The sequence below is a fragment of the Salvia hispanica genome, chromosome 4 (assembly GCF_023119035.1).
Source record: "Salvia hispanica cultivar TCC Black 2014 chromosome 4, UniMelb_Shisp_WGS_1.0, whole genome shotgun sequence".
NCBI lineage: Eukaryota > Viridiplantae > Streptophyta > Magnoliopsida > Lamiales > Lamiaceae > Salvia > Salvia hispanica.
Genome location: NC_062968.1, coordinates 23,081,743 through 23,092,955, shown reverse-complemented (window position 1 = coordinate 23,092,955; position 11,213 = coordinate 23,081,743). Strand labels below are relative to the sequence as shown.

The 11,213-nt window shown below is 38.1% G+C and overlaps 1 pseudogene; it reads left to right on the top strand.

The window, feature by feature from the left end:
- Positions 1 to 746: 746 nt before the first annotated feature.
- The window catches only part of LOC125220687, a 15,961-nt pseudogene continuing 5,494 nt past the window's right edge, over positions 747 to 11,213 (top strand).

Below are 11,213 nucleotides of genomic sequence, written 5' to 3'. Positions count from 1 at the left end.
CGAATAGGCTCCCCAGCCTCCGATTTTCACCTTGATCAATCTTGACCATAGGGGGTAGTTCTTCCCATTCAATTTGAATGCGATGGCCACCGAACTACATATGCGGCAATTGATCTAAGCCATCTTCACAAGCTCGAAATATTAAGATGCAATCTTATGAGAACTATATCCTCTCGAGACGGTTCCGGTCGTTGTTCAAGAGTTATATTTCCTTGTAAAATTAGAAAACTAATTTGTTTCGATGTGAAACAAACTCAGGAGTGTTAAGGACTCTGTGTGCACTACATAATCTGGAAGTGCTTAGGATAATTTGCTGCAAGTTTGCAACAAATGGAGATGAGTTTGAAAGCGAGGAGGAGACTTGTGATGAAGAGTGGGATTTAGAAGATGGAGATGTGTTCCACTCACTGCAGTTTTTATATCTTGTAGGTTTGAATCTTTTGCGTTGGAGAGCCGATGAGACCAATTTCCCTAGACTCTGCCATCTCTGTTTACACTCAAATTAATTGAGTTAACAAATTGCACCAAATCTGCAGTGGCCTCAGCAGAAAGGATTGTAGAGGAGCAATCTGAAAACGGCAACGACGATCTCAAACTGAGTATCAAATGGTGGAATGAGCCGTGATCGATCGCACTTCCAAAGGTAATTAACCATAGTCGGAATTATAGTTCTCTCGTATGGCTGTTCTAATGATTAATGCTCTAATTTAAGTTACTTTCAGTCAATCTGGAAATAGGGAATGGAAATGGCGTACCTGGTGGAGGTGCTTGTCATGCTACACAGTGCTAAGAATATTTCCATCAAAAAGTTGTATTCACTAGAATGTTTTGAGAAGGCTTGATCTGTATCATCACAAAAAAGCCAAAAGAATGCCGAGCTTAATGACGAGCCTGGACCAAATTCAGATGCTCTATATAAGGCTCTTCCTATATAAACTCGTATCACTATATGTTATCGATGTTTGTTGTGAGTTTGTCGAGTTAGTCTGAGTCTCATCTGCGTTTTCTTACCCACTGACTGGTGTCTCCTTCATTGTGTCTTCATATTGGATTGGGATTTCGAACTCTAGAGATCGGATGCTCAATCAACTCAATTCAAAATTTGCCCCTGAGTATGATTCTTTATCCATGGGAAAAGGACTGCATACATCAATGTCTCTTTGTGGATTAAAAGTTGGAACACATGAAATTATGGTTCAATGTATAGGTCATAATCAAGCAATTTGATATCGTCTTATACGTCCTTAAAATTGGATATTATCATTTGGTATATTCTTTGCTGCTTAGTAAGTTGCAAGTGAGTGATACCTCTGTTTCACTTCAGTCAGTAAGTTGCATGTTAGAGCGGTTATGAATTTGATGCAATATTGTCTGCTGTCAAAATGATAGTATGATTCTGAGGGAGTTGACACGAAACCCCCGCCTTGGAAAAGCTATAAGAAGCGTGCATACAATGACGAAGATGACCTGGACTAGACCCTATGGATCCAAGTTCATATTCAGATGCTCCTCATGGCGGTTGGTATCTTATATTTCTTACTGTAAACAAGTGCAAACTTATTGTGATCAGAAAAGTGGCCTCAAAATGAAATGGTTTCTAAGTGAATACTATTAAGAAATGTATGTTCATCATTTCCACAGGGCTGTAGGCCTCAAGGGAGTACAGCCAAGAGCAGCAGATATCACTGCCACGGTACGTCGTTACCATTATGAACTATTCTCTGCTCTTCTGTGCTTTTTTGTGTGCCTCCTCTGTTGGATATTTAGTGTAATTGGATTAACTTGATTGATCAGTATTGTCATAATGAGACATCATATAAGTCTGGAGGTGCGGAGTGCACACTTATTTGAATTCATTATGATGTTAGATGAACGGGGTCCGGGGGCAGCGCCCCTGGGTAGCGGGGTCCAAGGGGCGGCAGCCCCTAGCTGGGGTCGAGCTGTGAAATTAACAGGCGCACTTGTTCATCTTGTTGAAACGCGATTTTTCATCTTATTAAATCTGATCGATTGTTGTTTGGTTCTGTACGCTTTTTCTCAGATATCAACATTAGATAGTTCTGTTTTCTCTGAATTTATCCGATCAAATATTTTGGAAGAACCACCGAAATTGATTTGATCTGAAAGTGATTTCATCACGACTTTCAGATTATCCGTTCCGTTTTGTTCAATATTCTAAATCTTAAGATCAAATCAATCTGAAAATGTCGAACAAGGAAACAGTGAAGGAAGGAACGAAAGGTTTCGCGAAGTTGGATAAATGTGGCCAGGATGCATTTCATGTTGACGAATCTCAAGGTCATGCTGACGAAAATGAAACTCTGGAACAGACGAGGAGGCGGATGAAGTGGGAGAACGATGACTACATATGTCGTGGTCACATCTTAAACGGTATGTCTGATTCTCTATTTGATGTGTATCAAAATGTTGAGCCTGCTAAGGAATTGTGGGATTCCCTCGAAGCCAAATATATGGCAGAAGATACTTCTAGCAAGAAATTTCTTGTTGGTAACTTTATTAACTATAAAATGGTTGATACGAGGCCTGTCATGGAACAATACAACAAATTGTTGAGGATATTGGGACAATTTTCCCAATATGATATGAAAATGGATGAATCCATTTCTGTCTCTAGTATTATTGATAAACTGCCACCTTCTTGGAAGGATTGTAAAAATAATCTGAAACACAAGAAGGAGGAGTTGAACTTGGTCGAACTTGGAAGTGATTTCCAAATTGAACAGTCCATACGTGATATGGAAAAAGGCTCTGTTGGTAATGCTAGAAACATGGTTGGTTCTTCTGTGAACATGGTGGAAGAGGGTGAATCCTCAAAGGCTGGTAAAGAGAAACGGAAATTTCAAGGGAATAACAGTAAGGATGGGAATAAGAAGCCTAAACTGCTTGCTAGAAGTGTGGCAAATCCGGGCACTTCAAGAAGGATTGTAAGTCTGGAAAGGGTGGAAGAAAAGGTAAAAACGAGGCTGGTTCAAGTGGATCCAAGGATCCTGAAAAGCAATCAGGTTCGTTTTCTGTATCTAATGATCATTCTGTTGAGAACTATTATGCATCAATAATCTCTGAAGCATTTTATGTGCAGGATGATGATCTTTCATGGTGGATTGATTCGGGTGCAACATGTCATGTATGCAAGGATCGTCAATGGTTCAAGGATTTTAAACCAATTAAAGATGGATCTTCAAAGGAATAGGATTCGTTAGCCTAGTATTTACTTCTGGAAATTCCTTAGTGTTAGATAACGTTGTATATGTACCTGGTATTCGTAAGAACTTAGTTTCTGGTATTATGTTGAATAATTGTGGTTATAAACAAGTGTTAGAAAGTGACAAATACATTCTGTCAAGGCATGGTACTTTTATTGGATTCGGTTATCTATGTGGTATGTTTAGGTTGAATCTAGATGTTTCTTTTATTAATAATTCTGTTTGCATGACTTCTACTACTTTTAGTAATCATGCTAGTAAATCAGAATTGTGGCATGCTAGACTTGGACATGTACATTACAAGAGATTGAAAGAGATGTCGAAAATGAGTTTATTACCAGCATTTGAGTTGAACAATGAAAAGTGTAAAACTTGCATGTTAACTAAAATAACTAGACAACCTTTCAATAAGAATGTCAATAAAGTTACTAAGGTATTAGAACTTATACACAGTGATTTGTGTGATTTTCATTCGACTCCATCACTTGGTAATAAAAAGTATGTAGTTACTTTTATTGATGATGCTACTAGATTTTGCTGTGTCTATTTATGCCATTCAAAATATGAAGCTCTTGATAAATTTAAAATCTTTAAAGAAAGTGTAGAGCTTCATCATGTTGTGAAGATTAAAGTTCTTCGCACTGATAGGGGAGGTGAGTATTAAGATCCAGCATATTTTGAATCTACTGGTATAATACATCAGACGACTGCTCCATATACACCACAACAAAATGGTGTAGCTGAAAGAAAGAATAGAACGTTGAAAGAAATGATTAATTCAATGTTGTGCTATTCTGGCCTAAGTGAAGGATTTTGGGGTGAGGCTATGTTAACAGCCTGTTATTTGTTGAATAGAGTTCCTAATAAAAGGAACAAGATAACCCCTTATGAACTTTGGCATAAGGAACCACCAAAACTGAGTTATCTCAGAGTTTGGGGTTGTCGAGCTGTGGTAAGACTAACTGACCCCAAAATGAAAACCATAGGTTAAAGAGGTATAGATTGTGTGTTTCTTGGCTATTCTGAAAATTCTGCTTGTTATAGGTTATATGTTATAGAACCCAATGACTATGTATCCGTGCACTCTATTATTGAGTCAAGGGAGATTTTGGCAATGAGGATAGATTCACATCTATATCTAAACCTGGAGACATGATTGCAAGGTCTAGTAACTCTGGTGTAACTGAAAAAGTGATTGATACACCTCCTAATGCTAGGAGAAGTGGTAGAGCAAGAAAAGCTAAGTCTTTTGGAAATGATTTCCAATTGTACTTACTAGAAGGATCAAGAAATGAAATAAATTTTCAATATCAATATTGTTTTACTATTGGTGATGATCCAAAGACCTACAAAGAAGCTATGGCTTCAAAGGATTCTGCATTTTGGAAAGAGGCAATCCAATAGGAGATGGATTCTATAATCCAAAATGGTACTTGGAAACTGACTAATTTACCACCTGGCTGTATAGCTTTGAATAGTAAATGGATGTTCAAAACGAAGATGAAGGTGGATGGAAGCATAGACAAATATAAAGCCAGATTGGTTATCCAAGGCTTTAGACAAAAGGAAGGAATTGACTATTTTGACACCTATGCTTGATGCACTTTTTATTTGCACTATAAATACCTGCAAGTATACAGAGTAGGTATAGTATAGCAAAAGGTTAGTACCGGGTATCGAACACGGGGAAGATGTACACAAAGTGTCTATCTTCTACTAGAACTCAATTACTATCTGGAGAAACAAGAATTTTTGGAAACTTTTGAAAACAAATATTAAAAACAACAACTAAATGCAAGCAAATCACGGAGAGAAAAGTATAGAGATAAGGGGAATTCCAGGGATGTGCTTTCACTTTTATGGTTATACAAATTCCAAACTACAATACCCTAGCACAGTTAATACTTTGAAAGGACGAGTCACCTAGCTTATGCTCATGCGATACAAACGTTGATTACTAACATTAGGGTTGTCAATCCTAACACGTAACTCCAAAAAGCTCCTAAGACCCTTGAAAAGTCCTCACTCTCAATTAACAGTGCCGTTTTAAAGGAAGCTAACTGTAGTGTCTACTAAGTGGATCTAACTCGCTAGAACTCTGTCACAGTTATGAAGCAAGTTGTATTGAATCATACATAATTGTGTCACTCAATTATGAAGCATCATGATTAACTTAGGGAAGAAACAAAGTAAAAACAAAACGGATATTAAATAGAAAACGGAATTGTATAACCAAAGTTGCTACTAACACATCCCTAGAATCCTATGAGTTTAGTTACACATGACTGAATAAACTAAAAACATAGATTGAAGGGAAAACAATTTGAACATAAAACTAAAGCAAATAAAACCCGTAGGTTGAATCCTTGTCGTTCTTGATGTTCTTGAAATCCTTCTCCAACTCCTTGCACAATTGAAGTACTCTAGCTTTTGATCTCTATGAATGTTGCAAGTAGTCACTCTCTTCCTCTATGAATGTGTTCTTGTTGTGTGAAAACTCCTTTTGATGAAGCTTGAGGTCCTATTTATAGGGGAAGATTATTCCTCATCATAGAAGGAAAAGATCTTCAAAGTTTGGTAAATCTTGGAGCAAATCTAGGGCTGGTCGGATTCGCCGCCTTTCTCCGGTGGGCCGCCACACCTTGGCCGGCGGTCGCCGCGTTGGAGTCCAGAGACTCGACCCTTCGGTGGCGGACCGCCACATGTCCTCCGGCGGTCGCCGGGCGAGACTCTTCTCCTAGCGTAAATTTCCGAGGCGGGCCGCCACATAGCTCTGACCGCCGGGCGCCGGCGGTCGCCGTACAACTTCGCGGCGGTCGCTGGTCGCCGTCTCGACTCCAGATTTCCGACTATGCGTTTTTACTCCCCTTTTCGGCTCAAATATGCACATTTCTCACAAAACACGTCAAAATACCAAAATGTATAGAATATGCAAATAATGGACATGTAGAGTGATTTTGATAACAAAAACGGACCAAATAATGGCCTTAAAACAGTGCAAAATCCGGGCGTATCAATGCTCCTGTTGCTAGGATTTCCACAATTAGATTATTGTTAGCACTTGCTGCTATACATAATCTTGTAATTCACCAAATGGATGTTAAGACTGTCTTCTTGAATGGTGAATTAAATGAAGAGATTTATATCAAACAACCAGAAGGCTTTGTCATGCCTGGTAATGAACATAAGGTTTGTAAGTTGGTAAAATCTCTTTATGGACTAAAGCAAGCCCCCAAGCAATGGCATCAGAAGTTTGATGATGTGGTGTTGTCGAATGGTTTTGTATTAAACCAAGCAGACAAGTGTGTATATAGCAAATTTGATGCTACCGGTAAAGGGGTTATCATTTGCCTATATGTGGATGACATGTTGATCTTTGGTACTGACCAAGATCAAGTTGATAAAACTAAGGAATTTTTGTCATCTAAGTTTGAGATGAAAGACATGGGGAAGGCTGATGTGATTCTTGGAATTAAGATCACACATGGAGAACAAGGAATTTCCATTTCTCAATCACATTATATTGAGAAGGTGTTGGAAAAGTTTAACTTCAAAGATTGTTCTTCAGTTAAGACTCCTTTTGATCCTAGTGCAAAACTCGTGCCTAATAAAGGAGTTGCTGTGAATCAGCTTGAATATTCAAAGGCTATTGGATCACTAATGTATGCTATGATTAGTACTAGACCCGATATAGCCTTTGCAGTTGGAAAATTGAGTCGATATACTCATAATCCAAGTTTAATCCATTGGCAAGCAATGAATCGAGTATTTAAATACTTAAAAGGAACCATGGATTATAGGTTGACTTATTCTGGATTTCCTTCCGTTCTTGAAGGTTATTCGGATGCAAGTTGGATCACCAATATGGAAGATCATTCTTCCACAAGTGGTTGGGTATTCCGTCTTGGAGGTGGTGCTATATGTTGGGCATCAAAGAAACAAACTTGTATCACAAATTCAACAATGGAATCGGAGTTTGTGGCATTAGCAGCAGCTGGTAAAGAGGCTGAATGGCTAAGAAATCTAATATATGAAATTCCATTGTGGCCTAAACCGATATCACCTATATCTATCAGATGTGATAGTGCAGCTACCTTGGCTAAGGCATATAGTCAAGTGTATAATGGAAAGTCAAGACACTTAGGTGTTAGACATAGCATGATTCGTGAACTTATTATGGATGGTGTGATATCTGTGGAGTTTGTGAGAACTCATGATAACTTAGCCGATCATTTAACCAAAGGGTTAAGTAGAGATCTTGTGCACAAATCGGCTATAGGGATGGGATTAAAGTCCACTACAAATCTCTGATATTAAGATACCCAATTCCCATTTAGTATGACACTAGATGCAGAATTCAATGTGGAAGACTTAATATTTGAAGATTGGAACACATTTGAAAATCGTCCCAAGGTATGTGTTCGGACCTACAAGTTAAGAAGGTTGAATGTATATATTCTTAATAGTTCTTTTGAAAAATTGCAAATGTAGGTGCAAGAATAAAGGAGCTACCTATATAAACATGAAGTTTAGCCGCTTCAAGAAGCTGAGACTTGGTTTCGACATGTTTATGAAGGATAAGGACATAGGCTAGTAAAATATAGTGTCAAGATAGAACATATTCTTATGTAAACTTTTGTGTACATTATCTTCGTGTATTCAATGTGAGTTCCAGGGTTCAATCCTTAGAGACACCCGGGGTATTCGAATATTTGGAATGTGTAATGTACTAATGTGGAATTCAATCGTTACGATATTTCATTTATGCAAAAGTTTGAATGTTTGAGATGACTTGTTTTAGTTAATCAAGGATTGCACTAAAATAGGGGAGGATTGTTGGATATTTCGTAACATCCCGGATTTTCGAACCCTAATTTTAGAGCCGTAAAATTTTATTGAAGACGTGGGAGACGTGAATTAATTGATGAATGAATTTATTTCATGAGTTCTTATGACCAAGTTGTGTCTAGGGTTGCGTTGGAGTTTGAAAAGTCAACTTGTTGAATATATGACATGGCATGTGAATATTTGAATTAAAGGAATTATGTGGTGATTTAATTGTTTAAGGGTGAGTGAGAATATTAGGAAAATTTCCATAAATACTATAGCCACATAATTTTGAGATTTTCGACCCCTTCACTTTATTGGAGAAAGAATTCTATTTTTTCGGATTTAATTTAATTCTTGGGATATTTATCCAAATTAAATCCAAAACCCAATTATTCTCTATTTCTTAATGAGAAAAATCGAACCCTATTGACTCTAGGTGATTTTCGAAAATCACCTCTATTTGGGAAGGAAGAATTATTTTATTGTTTAATTGATCCCTTATTTGATTTCCTTCCATACCTAAAATTAAATATTCTAGCAAATCTTACCATACCTCAAGGAGATCTTGACATATCTTATTTTAGTTAATATTAAAAATCCATTCCTTATTAAAAGGCTATATTACACGCCTATTTCCTTTCTCCAATGGGAGGATTTTTATTTTTATTTTGCTCTGTGATATTTTATTCTATTCCGAAAAATATACCAAACAAAATCTTGGCTAAATAAAAGCCATATATTTCGAAATTTCCATGCCTTGAAACCCTAGTTCTTTTTTTTTATTTCTTCTTCTCTACTCCACAATATTTGCTTTATTCAATTGTGGAGAATCAAATCTTCCCAAATATTCTATTTTATTTACCTAGAGATTCTATTTAACTCTATAAATAAGAAGCCAAAAACCCAAAACCCTAGCTCAAATTTTCACCCCCACCCCAAAGTACACGCCTCCTCTCCTTTTTCTCTCTCTCTCAATTTTCTTCTACTTTTCTCCAATAATCCTTCATCTTTTGAGAAGAGTTAGAGTTTGAGCCTCAAGATTTTTGAAGAATCAAGTCTCTACTTCGTTTCTATCGTTCGTTTTGACAAGAAAAGGTACCTACATGTTAATCTTCTTCTTTCTAACCGATTAATCGGTATTCTTGAACCCTGATAAGGCTAATTTCATGCATCGGTTATGTGGTGAGAAAATACTTTATTTTGCTGGGTCTAACGCAGTTTTTAAGCCAGGTGTGTGAAGGAGACGCTAGATCCAGGGAAAGCTGGAGACAATGGACTAGCAGAGGAAAATGAAGGAAAGTGAGCAGAACTGAAGGGAAAAGAATGGCTAGAAGAAGGAAGTCAATAGCTGAGGGTAACAAAGACTATTTATACCTCGCTGGACCCACTTCAACGCCTATAAATAAAGGAGCATGCATCACACGCCAGAGATGATTTTTGCTCTTAGCTCACACACTCACACACACACTTGGTAAATGGGAATTCTGGGATAGTTTAGGGTTTCTAAGGGGTTCATCTTCGGCAAAGTCAGTGTAACACCGTCCTCTCGGAGGGCGAAGAAACAATCTGCTTTTAATTCGGTTTTTGCACTTTTATTTCCGTCGAACTTCATTGTTTTGGAAGTCGATTTGGTTGTTGCTACTTATCGGTCATCTATGCATTTAGTTTTTGTCATGTTGGTGTTATCTTGTGTTGATTTATGATTCTGGTTTTTTTGTTTGAAGTTTTATTTCGGCAGTTGAATGTTAATCTCTGTTTTGGATAATTCTGTGCTTGATCTGGGGAAGAGGTTGTGGATCTGAATTGTTGTTGTTGATCGGTGGTTGTTTGTTGAATCTGAAGCTATGGATATACTTTTGGTCGGAGTTTGTGTCGGATGCTTGGATCCGGAGTGGATTTAGCATCCGAGGTTGGATCTGAACAGGGGAATCAAGTTGTGCATGGATTTCGAACTCTTTTGCTCTCTTCTCAATTTACTCCGTCTAGTAGCCGTAGATCTGCTTAGTTTTTAATTGTTCTTCGTTAAATTACTTTAAATCCAGTCTGCTTCGTTTCCGATTCACGTTCCATCTCTGTTTTTACTGAATTTTTATGCAAATCGATTGAAGAAGATGATGTTGCTATTAGTTAGTACTTTAGTTAGTTGTTTTCCAGCTTTTCGTCCGTACTCTACCTTTTCAGCAAATGGTCCCCACCGTCAGTTTATTTCCCAGGTCTATGTAATTTAGTAATAGTTTCTTAGATCTAGTGAATGTCTCGTTTTCCAGTTTACGTGCATGATTTCTGTTCTGCCTAGATCTAGCTGTTAGCGTAGCAGATTTCACTCAAGTTAGTTTAATTTCCTCAACCCAAAAATGCGTGGCAGCAGCCAACCCAAAAATAGTCCCGAATCCTTGAGCATGTTTAATTACGCATTCATCTCTGTGGGATCGATCCCTACTTCCCTGTGCTAATTTTAGTATAAGTGGTTGAGGGTTTTTGAAGCAATATTTTGTGTGTCCGACGACCGAGATCTTCCAACGATCCGTGAGTTCCTAGACCTTGTGATCTAGTGGGTTCGCTGGACCTAGGAGACTTCTTATTCCTTTCGGTGCACACAGCACTTAGCAAAAATAAAAAGCGAGCTTCAAACCCTCATGCATCTAGATTGAGCGAGAGTGGGATATGTGGGTGACAGGGTCCCAGAAGTGCAGTGCAGGATATGTACTGTGATATGTGTCACACGATCTAACAGGTCCAGAGGATTCGACTAGACTTCATGGGCTAGAAGATCATGAAACTTGCCAGAAAGGGGTCGTTGGGTGCACTCTGTCCCTTCAAAAAAAGCTCAACCCACTATACTATAACTTAGCACAGGGAAGTAAAGGATCGATCCCACGAGGAAGCGGGTGTTACGGAACTGTATTTGAGGATGTTTTGGAAAAGGGTTGGCTGCTGCCACGCAATTTTTGTGGGTCGAGAACTTAAAACTACTGGGTCTGAGAGATAAGCGAAACTTTACTCTACCTATTGGGTCTAATAGATCAGGAGAACTTTACTCTACCTACTGGGCCTAAGAAACGAAAGCGTACGGAACATACATGACTCGAGAAAGCGAGATATTTTTAAGTTCTAAGACAACTGGGGTAAACTTAACTAGACAGACTTTCCTAATTTGGA